The 18,989-nt window shown below is 37.7% G+C and overlaps 1 protein-coding gene across 1 annotated transcript in view; it reads right to left on the minus strand.

Moving 5' to 3' along the window:
- TNNI3K (TNNI3 interacting kinase) overlaps positions 1–18,989 on the minus strand; it is a 290,841-nt gene that overhangs the window by 101,584 nt on the left and 170,268 nt on the right. The gene's annotated exons all lie outside the window — the stretch shown is intronic.

An 18,989-nucleotide genomic window follows, 5' to 3' on the forward strand; every position in this document is an offset into this window, starting at 1 on the left:
AAGGTTGTAGGGAGAAAAAGTTATAAAGATCACCAAAGTCTTTCCAACCCAGAATTCAAGCAAGATTAAGAATGTCCTGCCTTTTCAAAAAGTAAATCAAGGCTGAGACAGCCCCCAAAAAGGTCATTCTTCCTCCCACATATTGGTAAAATGAGTTGTGGGATATCTTATGGATGGACAAACACATCATGATCCAAGATTGTCACGGAATGCTTCTTACTGAATGCTTATTTCACATTTGCCTTGTAAATGGGGCATTTCAGTATTAGGAGATCATCCACTGGATTTCTTTTAGTGTCTATAGATTATACTATATTTATTGTATTTGCTCTATCCTTAATTGTTTTGCTTTGTGATCAATATACAGAAAACACTATTATTTTCTAGTCCTGAATAAGACCCAAATAAGATATTGAATTCTTTACATAAATACTTTCTGGGGCTGACCGTGGCGTTATAAGAAAGTTACTTTTGAATTTCCCTAGTATCATTAATAAATTTTATTTCAGTAATATAGACTTAATCCTCTTTCAACTACTTAAAATCTAGAATATGTTTAAAGCCAATTTTCTTGGAAAAACCCAGTGTAGAAGTAAACAAGGATGTCAAAACAAAACCCCCAGGATGCTCTCTTTAACTTCAAATTTATCAGTTGCAACATATGATGAGACAACTGTCATAAGAACTTGATAGCATCAGGAACTCTCTGGAAGTTCAAGTATGACAAGAAAATGCATCTAATGTTGTACCACCAGATTCTCTGAGGGATTTATGGGAGTTTCAATACCACAATATCTTGGTCTATCAAAGGATATGGGGTGTTACATTTTAGAGATATCATTAAAACACATATTGAGCATGGATTCCCTAAACACAATACACCTATATGTATAGCATCTTGTCTGTTATTTTATTTTAATTTTGATTAGTTATCTAGAACAGTGGTTATTAAAAAACATTTTTAGGAGCATAATCTCAACATATAATATAGATTTTTAAATGGAGCTGTTCAAGTTAAACAGAGGGAAAGTCTCCCTGAACCACCAATTAAACATTCACTTTTTGCACAATAGTAGTCATCAAGGCAATAGCTTAAAACCATGGATCTTGAGAAGCCACCAGATAAGTTACATTTGTTTGGAATATTTATTCGTTTGCTTAAATTTCTTCCAAAGTAAGTATTTTATGTTATTAAGACTGATTATACCACCTAGCTGGAGTTGGGGTGGAGAGTTTAGCAAAATTTTACTCTTTTATCAAAGAAATTTAAATGAATTTAGTCACTGGGCCACCCAGTGCATCACAGTATGAGAAGCAGGGTATGTCAGGAATCATGCAGGGATTATGCTCCTTGCTGTACCTCCAGCATTTTTAGCACATACATTGCACAGGAGTATTCAATAAACATTTGTTAGCAAATAAATTAACTAAAAGTAACTGAAAATAGACAGTCATGAGTACTGTTTGAATACCGCTCATCTGTCTACTGATAAATATTTAGAATTCACAGAATCCTACAATTGGAAGAGACATTAGAACTAACTTAGTATAACCCTCTTAGTTCCTGCAGAAGTCTCAAGTTCAGAGAACTTAAGTGTATCAACAGAGATTACACAGGTAAGTAGTAACAGTGAAGACGCAGAATCCAGTTCATGTAGGCCACCATCCCAGATCTTAGAACAGGGACTGGCAAACAGTAGGTGAAAAATGATTTTATGAATCATCTTTGTGTTGTGTTATGGACCTTTCCCCTCAAGGATGATATTTACTTTCCTCACATTATCAAGACACTCTGAGAGGTGCAAAGTGAGGCAAGTTATAGATTTCATCTTCAAAGAACTTATAATCAGCTGATAAAAAGTAAAGATGAATGTGGGTTATGTAAAAATTCAGAAAAAATAGTGTAGGTTAAAAAAGGAAATTATCTTTGAAGTGGGCCTTGAGAGACAGTCAGTAAGTCTATAAATATAAATTGGCTAAACGTGGATTATATACCAGGAACTTTCCTATATACTGGGATATAGTGGATATAGGCAAAGCGTTTGTGAGCTTATGTTGTAGTGAGGAGGAAATGAGGCAGATGAAGGGAGAAAAAAAATCCAAGTTGGGGGATAATCTTAGTAAAGGCCAAAAGTTGGGGATGCCTGTAGTTGGTATCAGGAATTATAAGAAGAATATACTTACTAAATTAGACAGTACATACTGGAGAATAATGGAGGAAAATCAGGTGGAAGTAGTATTGGATTATTACAAGGAAATATGAAAGCTGGGAAGGGAATTCTAGGCTTGATACAAGGAAATAGCACATTTTTATGCATAGGGTGCAATGCTCTGAAAGCAGAGAGATTAGCCTTCAAGAATAATTTTAGGCCCTGGGTATTAAGGACAAAAGTAAAAAGAGTAGAAAACAAATAAGATAGGGTAAATCCATCAAAACATCTAAAATAAAGTGCCTAGATCTTGGGATAGCTTAGATAGAGAGGACAAAAAAGAACAGAAAACCAAGGATCATCCTTCATCACACTATGAGTTTTCTAGTTTAGAGTTCTTAAGTACAAAGCAATAAAATATCCAATTAGAAAGGGTTGTCTTACTAAAAATTCTAAGAATTTTTATGAAAAGGATAGTGGCTGACTTGGGAGGCTGAGAAACTTGACTAAAGTCAATGTTGTGCTTGGCAAGACTGGACTCACCAGACAAATAACTACTATTTTTATCAAATTGAAATAACATGCAACATGAACTCTTGTGTTCTTTTTGTTTTTAAAAAAATTTTTTTAGTGTTAATTTATTTTTGAGAGACAGAGAGAGAGGGAGAGACAGAGTTCGAGCAAGGGAGGGGCAGAGAGAGAGAGGGAGACACAGAATCTGAAGCAGGCTCCAAGTTCTGAGCTGTCAGCACAGAGCCTGATGCGGGGCTCGAACTTACAAACTGTGAGATTGTGACCTGAGTAGAAGTTGGACGCCCAACTGACTGAGCCACCCAGGCACCCCTGAACTCTTGTGTTCTTAACAAGCAATAGCAAATTAAACAAAACAAAGGATGCAGAGACAATTTAGGACACTGGACAATTTGAGTTCATAGCAGCAAATGTGGCCAAATTCCAAAAGGGAATCTATGCAAATAATATTGCAGAACTTTGGGAAGTGCTGGAATAAAAGGGAATTTTCTGCTTACTTCAAGATAGTCTTCTGGATTTGTCCACTCCTTCTCTAACCACTCAGTAATAATGGAAACTAGCTTTTTAAACTACCCCTAAAATTCATCCATTCATTTTATTAGTTGGTGCTGAGTCATACTTCCTATCTGGAGTGAAATAAATGGAGAGAGACAGGCAGGCGGTGAAGCTGAGAGAATCTATTTTATCAGTGACAGCAGCAAGGCTTTGAAGTAGGCTTTGTGCTGTGTCAGAGAGTCACTGGCATTGGGATTGAGGATATCTAGGGAAGAGGATGAGTTTGTAGAAGAAGCCAGTTAGGACAATAGAAGTGATGCAATTATTATTAGTGATAATTTGAAGAGTTTACCTGAGATTTGTCATGAATGGCAAGTTTTGACAGGAAGAAGAACAATAAAAATTGAGGAGAGGTAACAGAGAGGGTGGCAGTAAAGAAAAAAGTGAGTAAATATTGCATGAGAGCCTCCTGTGGGCAAGCACTGGTGTTTTTGAGATTTTTCCATCCCTCATGAAGCCACTGTGTGGTTGATATTAGCATATCTACCCTACAGATGGATAACTGAGGATCAGAGTGGTCACCTAAGATGGCCAGTATCATAGCTAGTAAGAGGTGGAGGAAGCACTCAAACCTCAGTCTCCAAAGTGTGACTTTTTTATGAGAAGTTGACTCCCACATCATCCAGATAGGCCCTGAGGAGCCAGAACTCTTCCAGCTTGATGTCTAGGGCAAAAGTCCAGAAAGTTTGAGTGAAGAAAGTGATCAAAATTCCAGCTAGTGCTAAAAATTCCTGTGTTCAATGTATGACTGTAAGGTAAAAAGAATGAAGTCAACAAGCTACATGGAAATAAATCTAATACACCTTTGATCCACCAAGAACCAGTAGACAAATACTAACCTTCCTCCCTTCCAGTGTGTGGTTAATGTGTCATATGTAGGTGAATGAAACACAATCCCTGTGAACAGGAAACTTGCAATCTGACCTGGGAATTAAGCTAGGTACACAGAGAATGTCATGAGGATCAGAAAAGTGAAAGAAAACAAGGTGATGGGAATTCTAAGGCTTTTTCTCCACCCGGACACCACCTGGGAGGTTCATTTTTATCTACTTGCTTTTGTATAAAATTCTGGGGAGAGACAGTCTTCTGTTACAGATAAGGCTTTACGGAGCATCTTCATGTACATAACATTGGGTGGAAACATCCCTTTGAGTCAGACCCTTCTGATGTGAATTTGGTAGATATGCAAACCTGTCAGTAATTGATTGAACTAGCACTTTAGCCCAAGTCCTACCATCTGGGAGAGAGGCATAAGGAGATGAGAAAAGAAGGGGCAGGAGATGAGAAGAGATGGGTTACACTGAAAGGAAGGAGGACAATGATGAACAGATGCTGTAATACACACATATGTACACATAAGCAGTGCACACACATACACATACATGCACACTTGCCATGTAAGCTCTCTGGAAACATCTTTAAGGGTCACATGATGCTGAGGAATGCTCTCCAGAAGGCAGTAGGTTTGGTAAAACCACACAAGGAAGTTCAAGAGGTAAAGATCAACAATCCTTAATTCTTACAGTAATTTTTGGCATTTCTGATTTTAACATTTTTCCCCACAAATGAAACTATTTTCAGTGAATATTAACTACATCAGTGAACATTGGGATTCAATTAGAGTTCAAACACACTGAAAAGATTCATTGGTCTGTGTGGCCAAAGAAACAAGTAGTCACCAGAACCAGAACTGTTCAATTCTGCAAGCAATTAATGCCAGCCCCTCTCTTCTGAAAACCAGCCACAGACTCAGTCCAAAACACTCTGAGTGACACGTAATCAATGAAAATCTCATTGGAGTAATGAGATTTTTTTTTTAATTTTTAAATTTTACTTAAATCCAAGTTAGTTAACGTACAGTGCAATAATGATTTCAGGAGTAGAATTTAGTCGTTCATCACTTTTATATAACACTGAGTGCTCATCCCAACAAGTGCCCTCCTTAATGCCCATCATCCATTTAGCCCATTCCCCTACCCAACACCCCTCCAACAACCCTTAGTTTGTTCTCTGTATTTAAGAGTCTCTTATGGTTTGCCTCTCTGTCTCTGTTTATTTTTCCTTCCCTTCCCCTATATTCATCTGTTCTGTTTCTTAAATTCCACATATGAGTGAACTCATATATTTATCTTCATCTGATTGAATTATTTTGCTTAGCATAATACATTCTAGTTCCATCCAAGTTGTTGCAAATGCCAAGATTCCATTCTTCTTGATTGCTGAGTAATATTCCATTGCGTATATATGTATATATACCACATCTTCTTTATCCATTCATCAGTCAATGAACATTTGGGCCCTTTGCATACATTGGCCATTGTCCATAGTGCTGCTATAAAATTGCAATGCAAGTGCCCCCTTCAAATCAGCATTTTTGTATCCTTTGGACGAATACCTAGTAGTACAGTTGCTGGGTCATAGGATAGCTCTATTTTTAATTTTCTGAGGAACCTCCATACTGTTTTCCAGAGTGGCTGTACCAGTTTGCATTTCTACCAGTAGTGCAAAAGGGTTTCCCTTTCTCTGCATCCTCACCACATCCATTGTTTCCTGAGTTGTTATTCTGTTTCTGTTATTCTGACAGGTGTGAGATGGTATCTCATTGTGGTTTTGATTTGTATTTCCCTGATAGTGAAGTTGAGCGTCTTTTCATGTGTCTGTTAGTCATCTGGATGTCTTCTTTGGAAAAGTGTCTATTTGTGTCATCTGCCTATTTCTTCACTGGATTATTTGTTTTTTGGGTGTTGAGTTTGAAAGTTCTTTATAGATTTTGGGTACTAACCCTTTATCTGATATGTCATTTGCAAATATCTTCTCCCATTCTGTCGGTTGCCTTTTAGTTTTGCTGATTGTTTCCTTTGCTGTGCAGAAGCTTTTTATTTTGATGAGGTCCCAATAGTTCATGTTTGTTTTTGTTTCCTTTGCCTCAGAGACAAGTCTTTTAAGAAGTTGCTGCAGCTGAGGTCAAAGAGATTGTAGTCTGTTTTCCCCTCTAGGATTTTGATGGTTTCCTGTCTCACATTTAGGTCTTTCTTCCATTTTGAGTTTATTTTTGTATATGGTGTAAGAAAGTGGTCCAGGTTCATTCTTCTGCATGTCTCTGTCCAGTTTTCCCAACACCATTTGCTAAAGAGATCGTCTTTTTTCCATTGGATACTCTTTCCAGCTTTGTCAAAGATTAGTTGGGGCACCTAGGTGGCTCAGTTGATTGAACATCCGACTTCAGTTCTGGTCATGATCTCACAGCTTGTGAGTTTGAGCCTCACATCAGGCTCTCTACTGACAGCTCAGAGCCTGGAGCCTGCTTCAGATTCTGTGCCTCCCTCTCTCTCTGCCCCAACCCACTTGCATCCTGTCTCTGTCTCTCTCAAAAATAAATAAACATTAAAAAAATTAAAAAAAAAAAAGATTAGTTGGCCAAACATTTGTGGGCCCATTTTTGGGTTCTCTATTCTGTTCCATTGATCTATGTGTCTGTTTTTGTCCCAATACTGTCTTGATGATTATAGCTTTTATTATGGCTTGAAGTCTGGAACTATGATACCTCCAGCTTTGGTTTTCTTTTTCAAGATTGCTTTGGCTATTTGGGGTCTTTTCTGGGTCCATACAAATTTTAGAATTGTTTGTTCTAGCTCTGTGAATAATGCTGGTGTTATTTTGATAGGGATTACATTGAATATGTGGATTGCTTTGGCTAGCATTGACATTTTAACAATATTTGTTTTTTCAATTCATGAGCATGGAATCTTTTCCCATTTCTTTGTGTCTTCTTCAATTTCTTTCATAAGTTTACTATAGTTTTCAGTGTATAGATCTTTTATCTCTTTGGTTAGGTTTGTTCCTAGGTATTTTATGGTTTTTGGTGCAGTTGTAAGTGCGATTAATTCCTTGATTTCTCTTTCTGCTGTTCATTATTGGTGTATAGAAATGCCACAGATACATTGATTTTATAGCCTGTGGCTTTGCTGAATTCATCTATCAGTTCTAGGCATTTTTTGGTGGAGTATTTTGTGTTTTCCACCTAGACTATCATGTCATCTGCCAATTTGAATGCCTTTTATTTCTTTTTGAAACCTGATTTCTGAGGTTAAGACTTCTAACACTATGTCAAGCAGCAGTGGTGAGAGTGGACATCCCTGTCATGTTCCTGACTTTAAGGAGAAAGCTCTCCATTTTTCCTCATTGAGGATGATATTAGTGCTGGGTCTTCCGTTTATGGCCTTTATGATTGAGGTATGTTCATTCTATTTCCACTTCCTTGAGGTTTTTTTTTTTTTTTTAAATCAAGAAAGGATGTAATTTGTCAAATGCTTTTTGTGCACTATTGTGGGGATCATGTGGTTCTTATCCTTTCTTTTATTAATATGATGTGATTCCAAAAGTCCACGTTGTTTGCAAAACAATAATTTTGTTGTGGCAAATGAAGCTCAGGCTCAGAAGCAAGTAGCTTAGCTATTGAGCATGCCAAGTCAACCTTGCAGCGTCAGTAGCTCATAGGGCTTTATTGCTGTCTTTGGTGATCATGTAATACAGGAGAAATGGTATGCTGGAATGGTGTTCACCAATGTGGATATGTGCATAGGTTTACCCATCCTGCTGTGAAGGCTTTGTTCTGTGGTAGAAACCGCAGCACCTGCTTTTAAAAAGATGACAATCTGGGGTGCCTGGGTGGCCCAGTCGGTTAAGCGTCCGACTTCAGCCAGGTCACGATCTCGCGGTCCGTGAGTTCGAGCCCCGCTTCAGGCTCTGGGCTGATGGCTCGGAGCCTGGAGCCTGTTTCCGATTCTGTGTCTCCCTCTCTCTCTGCCCCTCCCCCGTTCATGCTCTGTCTCTCTCTGTCCCAAAAATAAATAAAAACGTTTGAAAAAAAAAAAAATTAAAAAAAAAAAAGATGACAATCTGATTGGGGATGACATGTCAACTGAAAGGGAGAAATATTATCACAAGCTAGAATGTAAAGCAGCTTTTACTGTCAGAGACCTAGCAAAGAATATGGTGGATATGAGAATTAATTCTGGAGAAGATCACTGAAGTAGAAGGGAAGGTCTTAAGCAATAGGATGAACAGAAGGTAGTATGTGGGAAAGGGACCTGAAGTCAGAATGCCTGTTTTTTTGTTTTTTGTTGTTTTTTTGTTACAAGTCCTACGAATTTGGACATATAGTATTTTCTTATCTTTAAAAATTTTGAGAAGAATGAAGAACATTAAGAGGTAATACATAGAGTTTTGTAAATTCTAAACTGCTAAATAGGTATTGGTTATTATTTAATACACGAAAGACCTAGCTTACAGAGTGTTTGTACAACTTACAAACAATGCCCTTTGTAAACTATACAGCCATGTACTTGTTAGGTATTAAGCGATGAGTCTTGGAAGCAATATGACTTTCTGAATCAAAACCCACAGTAGAAACTGACTTCACTGTGGAATACTTCAACTCATTCTTAGCCCTAGAGAGTCTCTTCTCCTTCCATTCCCATTGTCTAATTCTATAAAACTATTGTTGCTTTGATTGAATGACTGCATTTCACCTAAAGGAATCTTTGTTCCCCTGACTGCACTGATGCTGCAGAATTGGGAGTTGGCTCCAGCTTTGTCTTTTATCATGAAGCAAATGATTTGGGTCAATTGTTTATGTAACAGAACTGAGTATTTATCTCTTTGAAATGTCTGTCCCTTACAGATGACTCCACAATAAAGTTCTTTTAACCTTAGCAATGCATGCACTTAGTAGAATACAAAATATAACAGAGGGCAAGATTTACTTCATCCAATGTGAATACAATCCAAGCTCTGACCTTCAGTTCTTTCTTCCATAGGAACACAGTTCACTTTCAGAAAAGAATAAGCTGTTTTCAATGTGGTGGGTGTATTTATATCTTTTAAGTATTTTCTCCATTTTTTTAAAACAAAAGTGAATGGAAGTTAAATTCTGCTGGTTCTTTGTGACTTTTTTTTTTACTCCAACCTCAGAACTGAGTTAATTTAATGAAGTCATTATGTAAGCATCATGAGTCTTTTCATTTTAATTGCCTATATTGAAAATTTACCTAAAGTGCTCAAATGATTCATAATCAGTTGGTTATGCACTATAGTCCAATACTAATTGTCACTATTAATCAGACTGGCCTGATTATTAGACCATTTTCCAATTCTGACTTTCTTCCAGAGCCAGACTGAAGTTCATGATGGCCTTAGAAGGATCAAGGTGAGTTGCTACTCTCCTACCATTAAGCACTTTTTTTAAGTCACTTAAAAAAACCCCACATAAATATTAATTCACTTTTTTTCTGAACTATAGAGCCATGTAATTGCCTGTGTCAGTTGCTACTAACAAACACTAGTTTAAGGGCACCATGGCCAACCTCTCAGTGTCCTTATTTGAAGAGATGACAGCCTCAGAAGTGTAAACCTAATAATGCAACAGCAATGCTCCCCAGATTTCCTATAAGCCACTGTTTTCTGATAAATGCCTGAAGGTGATTAACTTACATGATTAAAGACACATGGCTATCGGCATGCCTGGAAGCATTCCAAGGGTTAAATCAGTGGAAGCAATTAGGCTTCATTTTCAATCTCATCACACTGTGAAAGTCATTAGTTTACAAACACATCTGCCTGACAAGCAATCATTCAGACCTGATGCTGAGGAGTCCCGGATCTGCCTGCTGCCACATTTTGCTGGTGGTACTACTTGATGGCCCAGGACTCGTCTTGCTACAGACATCCCGGGAGGGAGTACCACCTTCTTGACTTTCAGCATGGGCAACTATACACTGTTCTCACTTATCAAGTTCCCCTTGAAAACCCTTCCTAAGCCATTGCCACTACCAAACCAAATGTGGCTCTTTACCTCTGAGTATGTAACCCCCATACCCTGAGTTACTTCCAATTTGTTTCAAGTATAATGTAAGGTGCTTTCTAGATCCTTGAAATGCAGTAAAGCTCACATCTACTCGCTTTGGAGCTTTGCACTCTTTTCCAAAAACGAAACACTTCCAAGTCATCTAGATCAGCTCCTTTCAGTCACAGATGTAGTCTCACATGCTCTCTCTTTTGATATCTGTCTTCCTCTGATTTATTTTTCTATCTCTGCTTCTTACATCCTTAGGGAACAAAAAAAGTTCAAAAATTCAGTGTCATCATGAGGGATAACTGCTGGGGATCCTGGGTGTGAGCCCCAGATAATGAGATAGCACATTTGGTTTCAGAGACCTGGTTGCTATCTCTTTATTATGCATGCTATGTGGGGCCCTCGGCGACCACCTGAGGGTCCCTCACAATTTGGACTGCACACACAAACCTGATAACAATGGTACAGTACCACTGGATATCATGTACTTTGATTCATAGTTTAATAAGGCCTCCACCTCTATTCTTGTCATCTGTGTACCTTTGGGCCCAACATAAAGTGCTCCAGAACTCCTACCGTAATCAGAAGATTTTCTTGTTGTTGTTTCTCTCCGAAAAGTGAGGCCTCTGGAACTCTGTTTTGTTTGGGTTTTATTTTATCAGGTGCCCCTCCTTGACAAAGGCCAAGGGAATCCCAAGCCTAAGTTTTCCTATTAATCCCTTTGAAGCTAGTTCTTCACTAAAACTAAGAACTTTAATTTTATTTTTTATGCTGCCAGAAAATAACCCTAGTTAGGCTTCATACACACTGACAAGATAGCTTGTATCCACCATTGGTTCTTTAGAGATGGCATGCTGGGGAAAACCCATGTTAACAGTAAAATAGACCTCCAAACTCATTCAGGAATAGTAAAATACAGATCTTGAACATAACATAGGTAAGAGAGGAGGAATTTACCAAAGCCCCATATCATTAACTTCTAAACACTGAAAGCCTAATTTCAGTGAACCCTTGGAAACCATGGAAACAGAACACTCCAATAAATTCAAAGGATTGTAGAACCTTGACTTTTCCTAAAACAAACTTCAGTCTGTCAGTAGAAGTATATTTGAAGGCTTACCTCTAAAGCTACTGGATTTGTCCCATTGCCAGTGGGATTGAAGAGGTGGATTATAAGATTTGTATTGTGGTTAAACCCATTTATTGAGAATAATGTGAAAAAAAACTCCATACTCTTCACTTACTATTTGCTCAACACCATGAAATGCAAGTGGAAGAGTGATAATGACTGGATAAATCGAACCACATGCACAAATGCTATTGATTGTAAGGTTTCTATGAGTTAGTATCCTAGAATCAACAAGCAAGTATAATTTCTGCTTCTAGGGATGGCTACAGCTTTTGCTTATTACTTTTAACAGGATAGAATCTTAGGAGGATGAGGACTGTCAGGTATGCAAACTACAGAATTTGAACTCTATAAAGGAATAATTTGAAGAGCTTTTTTTTTGTTTTGTTTTATGTTTTGCCTAGGTTACCTTATTCAGCCCCTAGTAACTGTTCTTTTTCCTGCCCCATCTATTTCCTTTCCCCTGATCTTGAGAATCTAAGCATGTCTCCAGCCTCTGTTAAGTGCAGACATATAGATGCTAAGGGTGCCCACAACTTGCACTGAAAAGTGTGCTAGGACTCTCCCCACCCACGTTTAAGAAACCAGGTCCAATACTGATTCTTTGGGAATGTGCCTTCTGAGCATAAACACTAAAACACAAAAGGTGTGTTCTAACTCTATCTCTTCACGATAAAATAAAATCATGGACACTAATGGGGACAAAGAAACAAGGATAGAGAGAGAAGAGAATAAGAACACAAATATGTAAGTAAGAGAAGAAAATCTCGAGTTTGGCATGGCAGACACCATTGATATTTTGTGTGCCAAGTTTCCTGTGTAAAGAAAGACCCTGGGGGCGCCTGGGTGGCGCAGTCGGTTAAGCGTCCGACTTCAGCCAGGTCACGATCTCGCGGTCAGTGAGTTCGAGCCCCGCGTCAGGCTCTGGGCTGATGGCTCGGAGCCTGGAGCCTGTTTCCGATTCTGTGTCTCCCTCTCTCTCTGCCCCTCCCCCATTCATGCTCTGTCTCTCTCTGTCCCAAAAATAAATAAAAAACGTTGAAAAAAAAAAAATTTAAGAAAGACCCTGAAGTAGGTGTACATGTGTTAGGCAGAGGAGGACTGAGCTTAAAAATAACAGCTGAGAGGAGAGCTGGGCTTTATCAACAAATAAGGTTTCCTGAATTAAGTAAAGCAGTCTTGGACTTGAGCAACTCTACGAGAGCAGGCGAGGTGGCTCTATCTCTGGCAAACAGAGGCTGTACTCCTGCAGAGCCTGACCTCTAAAGGGGTGTCTCCTTCTAACCTGAGCTATGAATAAGTGTTTAAAAAAGTATGGCTTCAGGGGAATTTGTTTCCAGCCCCTTTGGAGGCAGGGATTTGTAGGTAACTCAGGAAAGGAACCGTTTACCTACTGGACTAATCTGAAGCTATGGCTTTTACCGTGGTATCTCTATCTCGTCTTAGCACAGGGAGACTAAATGCCCGTATCTGTGCAAAAGGCCAGGTTAAAAATGTGCTTAGTCCCACATGCCTTCCATCAAGGACACTTTGAAAATTCAAAAGAAACTAACGGGTCTATTTTTTAAAAACTCACTGAACCATTCAGCATCTCTTCAGTTGCCGAGAAGAGGGCTGTAGGTTTTTTTTCAAGACACTAGATAGTCTATCCCCGTGGGATAGAAGTATTAGTCATAGAAACACAAGTTATCAACCATGACGGTTTAGGGCTATTTTAGTTCTAACCCTTTGTCAATGCTGTGTGACTGTCCCCACAGTAGCCCCAGCTCCTTTCTCCTTCTCTCCTTCCTTTTGTTCATGCTGTCTTCTCCAAGTTTGAATTCACTTCCAATTATCCTATAAACAAATATCCTAATTTTTCAACACCCTGTCCAGTGATTTCTTCTTATCTGGGCTTTCACAGTGCTTGTCTCCAATAAGATTATAAGCTCTACAGGAGGAAGACCCATGAACCTGGGAAATTATTGGCGATCAATAAAATCTTATTTAATTAAAATATCTTTTTAATACTGGCAGAATAAAGGAAAAGAACAACTGAGAATGATGGGGGAATTTTATGGGGAGATTATATTCAGCTGTAACTTTTTCTAAGTTCCATAGAATGAATTCTGTAGTTACTCAGGCCAAATTGATGTTTCATATTTTCTATAAAGATCAAAATTTGTGACTCAGAATAAATTCTCTGAGACTCAATACCTTAATTTTCCCATTTTAGTCTTACTCCAGGCAAATTCTTATCTGTCAGTTTCCTATATAATCAGCATTTACCCAACAAATATTTGGTTAATATTTATTTGGCATCTACCACACTGCTGGATATTATGCAGGACACAGAAAAAGCTTTAGAACAAACCCACCTTTCCAGTAAAGATAAGGAAATGAGCTGAATAAACACTTCTCACTCTATCCCTCTAATCACTGACTGCCATGCATGAGCCTGAAGTTCTATTCATCTCATTTACCCCTCCCTGCCATGCTTTTCCTGACCACCTAAATCCTAGCCCTGCTTCAAGAACAAGTTTAAATCTTGCCTTCTTTTTGAAATATTACCCAAGTATTCTAGACCACTCCAATAAATCTGAGACTGAATGCCAATAACACAGTTTTCAGTTCAATACATTTGGTACTTAGGATATGCTCTAGTTTTTTTTTTTTTTTTTTTTCCTACATATCTCCTATTTCCCAAAGAGAGGGTAAAACTATTCCTAAACCAGTTTCTATCCTTTGATCTCTAGGGCTTGGCAAATTATAGCTGCTCAAGAAACATTACCATTGTGAATAATCAATATAGCTACTGATACAACATCCTGCTTTTTTCAAAGTAATCCTCTGGACAACATTCTACAGTTCTCTTCCCCTTTATAGTCAATATTCTTGAAGGGTTTTCTTACACTTATTTCTGCTTCTTTACTGGCCAGCTCTTCCTCTTCAATCCACTAGTTTCACCTTTTTTCCTTCCTTTCCAATAAATCTTTTCTCCAACATGAACATCTGTGTTGCTAAATGCCATGGACTCTTTAACCTTGAGCCATCTAATCCTGAGCTGTGCTTCCTGAGTAAAGCTTGCTTCTCTTCTCCTAGTGCAGGATATCACCATGAATCAAATTACCCAAATAAAAACTAGGGAACCATCCTTGATTCTTCCCTGTCCTTTAAACCCCTCATAAAACCAGTCACTATGTCCTACTGATTTTGCTTTTCTAATATGTTCTACGTCTGTCCATTTATGCTTTCTTTGCATTGGGCCCTTATCCCATTTTGACAAGTCAGTAATCTAAAAACAGGTTTGTTAGTACCCCATTTGTAGAAAAGTACTACCGATAGGAGATCTTTCAAGCTAAGCATGGTGCTAGGTATTAGGTAATAATAAGTAATGCTTATGTATTACTATGTGCTAGGCATGGTTCTAAGCAATATATATTAACCAATTTATGGTTAACAATGTCACATAACCCCACGAGGTGGATATAATTATTACCTCACTTTAAATATAAATGGAATCGCAGCAAGGTTAAGTAACTTCCCTAAGGTAACACAGCTAGGTACTTTGAATTCCTCATCTCATTTAGACCCTACTATAGCTTTATTTGGTGATATTAATATTTCACCTTACACCTGAGGAATTGAGGCTGAGAAGCTTAAAATAATTTTCCTAAGGCCACCCATTTGGTAAAAGTGTCAGAATCATGATTAGAATCCACTAGTTGGCTTCAAAATTCATTTACTGTCCTCCACACATGCTTTGAAAGCACCACACAGAGTGGTTTAAGGAAAGCTAAATTGGAAAGTATGCACTGATTTTCTCATCTGTCATATTAATTTGTGTTTGATATTGTTTTTAATGGAAGCAAAGAGGATGAGTGTGAAAATAATGAAATCTATAAGTTCAAAGAAAGTACGTGCAACAAAGAAACAATAATGACTACGGAGAAAAGGCTGAACACAGAGAGGGAAGAGAAACAGGACCAAAGGAAGGAAACAGAAAGGTGGGGGAGTAGGGGATGTGGTGGATCCAATGGGACCTGAAGGAGGGGCTAAGCTGAAGCATGAATTGCCTTGATGGTATTTAAATCTAATGAGAATGTGTTAGAAACTGTGGCATGTGACTAAATAGTTCAACAACATGCATATTTCATGATGTTGGCTTTATGTGACTGGGTTACTCAGGAATCCACCAGCTGAAACAAAGCCAAAAGACACCCAGTGATTTTATTCGAGCTTACCAACAGCTACCCAGACTTTGTACGCAGCATGGAAATGACAAATGATTAGTATTCGAAAGAAGTCTATAAGCTATCCAGCAAGTTGTGGATACTTTGTATTCTGGGCTTACCCAGTACGGCAGAACATTTTGTTCCTAAAGAATTTAGTGGGGTTTGTTTTTATGTTTTTGATTTTTTTTTTCATTTTGGTTTTGATTTGTGTGTAGTCTTCTATTTAACTCCATAATGATGGAAACAGCAGTCACAAATGTTACCCACACACCCTGTATAGTCAAAGAAACAATTGCAAACAGCAATTTGGGTGTCTGGTCTCTAGAAGATGATGAAAGTTGGTTAAAGAATGTGAGTAGAATGTGGAAATGAAAACGGACTGGGAATCAGAATACTTGCGTTCAAGAATCACTTCTGCCATTTAGGCTACTGAGTGACTCTGGGGAAAGTAATTAATTTGTTGAACTTCAAATTTCTCTTATTCAGGATTGTGAGTTCCCTAAATAAAGATTAAATGAAATAATACTTGTGGAAATAAATTCATGTGGTATAAGCCTGACACATAGTGTTTTCTCAATAAAAGAAATAAGTAAAAGAAATGAAATGCCAGAATCAGAGAATTAATTGGTTTCTCAAAAGAAAGATGGAGGATGACAATGCAAACAAATGATATTCCTCACAATAATAAATAATAATAAATACATATATGTATCTTCACTTTATGACACATAAATGGGGATGTGTGAACAATTTTAAATATTGGACACAAAAACAAATATCCTTAGGTAGAAATCACCTTAAGGCATTAAGTCTTCTAGAAGACATGCTAACCCTTTATGTTTCCAAGGATTATAAATGATTACATATCTCAAAGTGGTTAGGTTAGCCCCCAATTTAAAAGCTCTTTCTTAGGAAGAGTACGTTCTAAGAAGAAGTCATTACACTGAAAAAATTAAAAGCAAAACAATCCACGGCTCTTGTTTCTTCACTGACTTGTATGTTACTCTTGGTTTTTTAGATTTCTGGGAAAGCTTTCAGAAGGTTGCTAGGTAGTTTTTGGATCAGGACATTCCATGTAAGAGTACTTATAGTGGTAATCTACACAGTGGGCATGACAAGATCCAGAAAATGCCTACTGCTATGACATGACTTATGTCTTTATTCCTGCCAGCTTTTCAGGTTATGTCAGTCCTCTTATCCTTAGCAATTAGATTAAGTCACCTCTCCTTTTGAAGTCTCTACCAATTTCCTCATTTTATAACCATCTTTCTTCTCAGTTTAAACTCTTACAGTTATATAGTGTAGTAGAAAGAACAGTGAGTTTAGAGAAACAAAACTTTGACTCTAGTCCAGTTCTGCCAATAGTCTTTTAAAAAAATACTCAAATTATTTATTTCTTAATATGTTACCTTAAATTCTCTTATCTTTATAAATGTCTTGTCAGGTTATTGTAAGGATTAAACAGTAAGTCTGTAAGACCTTAGCAATTTTCAAAACACTATTAAATGTAATTCTTCAGGGGCCTGGGTGATTCAGTTGGTTAAGCATCCAACTCTTGATTTCAGCTCAGGTCATGATCTCATGATTAGTGAGATTGAACCCCGCTGTAGAGCTCTGCACTGGCAGTGCACAGCCTGTTTGGGATTCTCTCTTTCTCCTTCTTTCTTTGCCCCTCCCCTGCTTACATGCATGTTCTCTCTCTGTCAAAAATAAACATAAAAAAATTTAAAAAACGTAACTCTTCATTATTTATGTGTGCTTTTGTATCTGCCACTCAGCTATAAACACCTTAGAAGCATGAATCATTGTTTTCATGTCTTTGAATCTTCAGGGATTAGAAGTTGGTGAAGTTTTAATTTTTTTACACAGTGGATATTCAATAGATATTATTCATGCTGGCAGTGTTGTGGGGGTTGTCAAATATCAGAACGAACATTTAAACGTCATAGGAACTCTTTAAAAAAATCTTTGCCTCCCATCTAGAAGCTAATGTGTAACTGATGGTCCAACCAGGATGGAGGTATAATATACAAAAGATAAGAAAAAGAGTAAAACAAATGAAAAGTCTGGATATTACAAGTAAGAACAAACCATTTTTTCCCTTTTAGGGTGGCATGAAATGTGAAGTCAAAAAATTACTTTCCAGGATTGATGCAAGTCACATTCCCAACTTGAAAGAGGTACTATGTGATAATGTTCCCTCTGACACTTATTACAGCTATTGCTAAAACTGGCATCTGTGGAACGTTACATCTTAATGCCGACGTTGCCTTGTTACAGCTTGAGTGGAGGCATTGCAGTTTGACTGCAGCTGCTTTATGACATGATAAAAAATTCTGAAAGTTGCGATGCTATTTGCAGTGTCCTTTCCTGATAAAGTAATAGTGTGGGAGATGTATGTTGGTATTTGATAATTTTGAAAGCTTTGAGAAAGCTACGACAGCTTGGCAAAACATAGCTGGCCAGAAAACTTCTTTGAAGTATTTCTCAAGCCCTGTGACTGTCCTCAAAGGCAAAATGAAAGTCAAGAAAGACACTTCATGGAAGCAAATCCCAGCACCTGCCGCTGGCGGTCTTGCTAGAATTCTTTCTTGTTCTTTTCTCCTTTTGTTTGAGCAATTGGATGCATAGAATGGATCCTGTGCATTCCAAAATGCTTTTTTTCCAAACAGCAGTTTTTAAATGTGTAAATTTAAACATAGAAAACATCTAGCAAATGTTTATTTGCAGTTTTACTCCTCCAAATATATTGGGGTTTCTTCCATGCAATTTTTGGCTTACACAGATTTCTACCTCTCTGGTAGTTACACACGCAAATCTATGTATTCAATCTTTTCATACATGTGTGGTAAATGATCAAAATGTGCATCTCAACACCAAATGATGGTGAGAGTGTGGAGCAACGGGAACTCCCCTTCATTGCTGGTGGGAATGCAAAACGGGACAGAGACACTTTGGAAAACAGTTTGGCAGTTTCTTACAAAGGGAAACATAACTCTTACCAAAAGATCCAGCAATTGTGCTAAGTATTTAGACAAAGGAGTTGAAAATTATGTGCACACAAAAGTATACACGTGGATGTTTATAGAAGCTTCAGTCACAATTTCTTAAACTTGGAAGCAACCAAGCTACTCTTCAGTAGTTGCATGGATAAATAAAATTTGGTGCATCCAGACAACATAATAATTTCAGTGCCAAAAGGAAATGAGCTATCAAGCCATAAAAAGACATGAAAGAAACCTAACTGCATATTACTAAGTGAAAGAAGCCATTCTGAAAAGGCTGCACACTGTATAATTCCAACTATATGACATTCTGGAAAAGGCGAAACTATGGAGACAGTAAAAAGATCACTGGTTGCCAGGATTAGTGGGGAGAAGTGAAGGAGGAATAGACAGAGCATAGAGGATTTTTAGGGCAGTAAAACTACTCTGTATGATACTTTAATGATAGATACGTGTCATTATGAATTTGTTCAAACCTATAGAATGTTTAACACCAAGAATAAACCATAATGTAAAATATGGACTCTGGGTGATATGATGTGTAACATATCA

This window comes from Panthera uncia (assembly GCF_023721935.1).
Source record: "Panthera uncia isolate 11264 chromosome C1 unlocalized genomic scaffold, Puncia_PCG_1.0 HiC_scaffold_4, whole genome shotgun sequence".
NCBI lineage: Eukaryota > Metazoa > Chordata > Mammalia > Carnivora > Felidae > Panthera > Panthera uncia.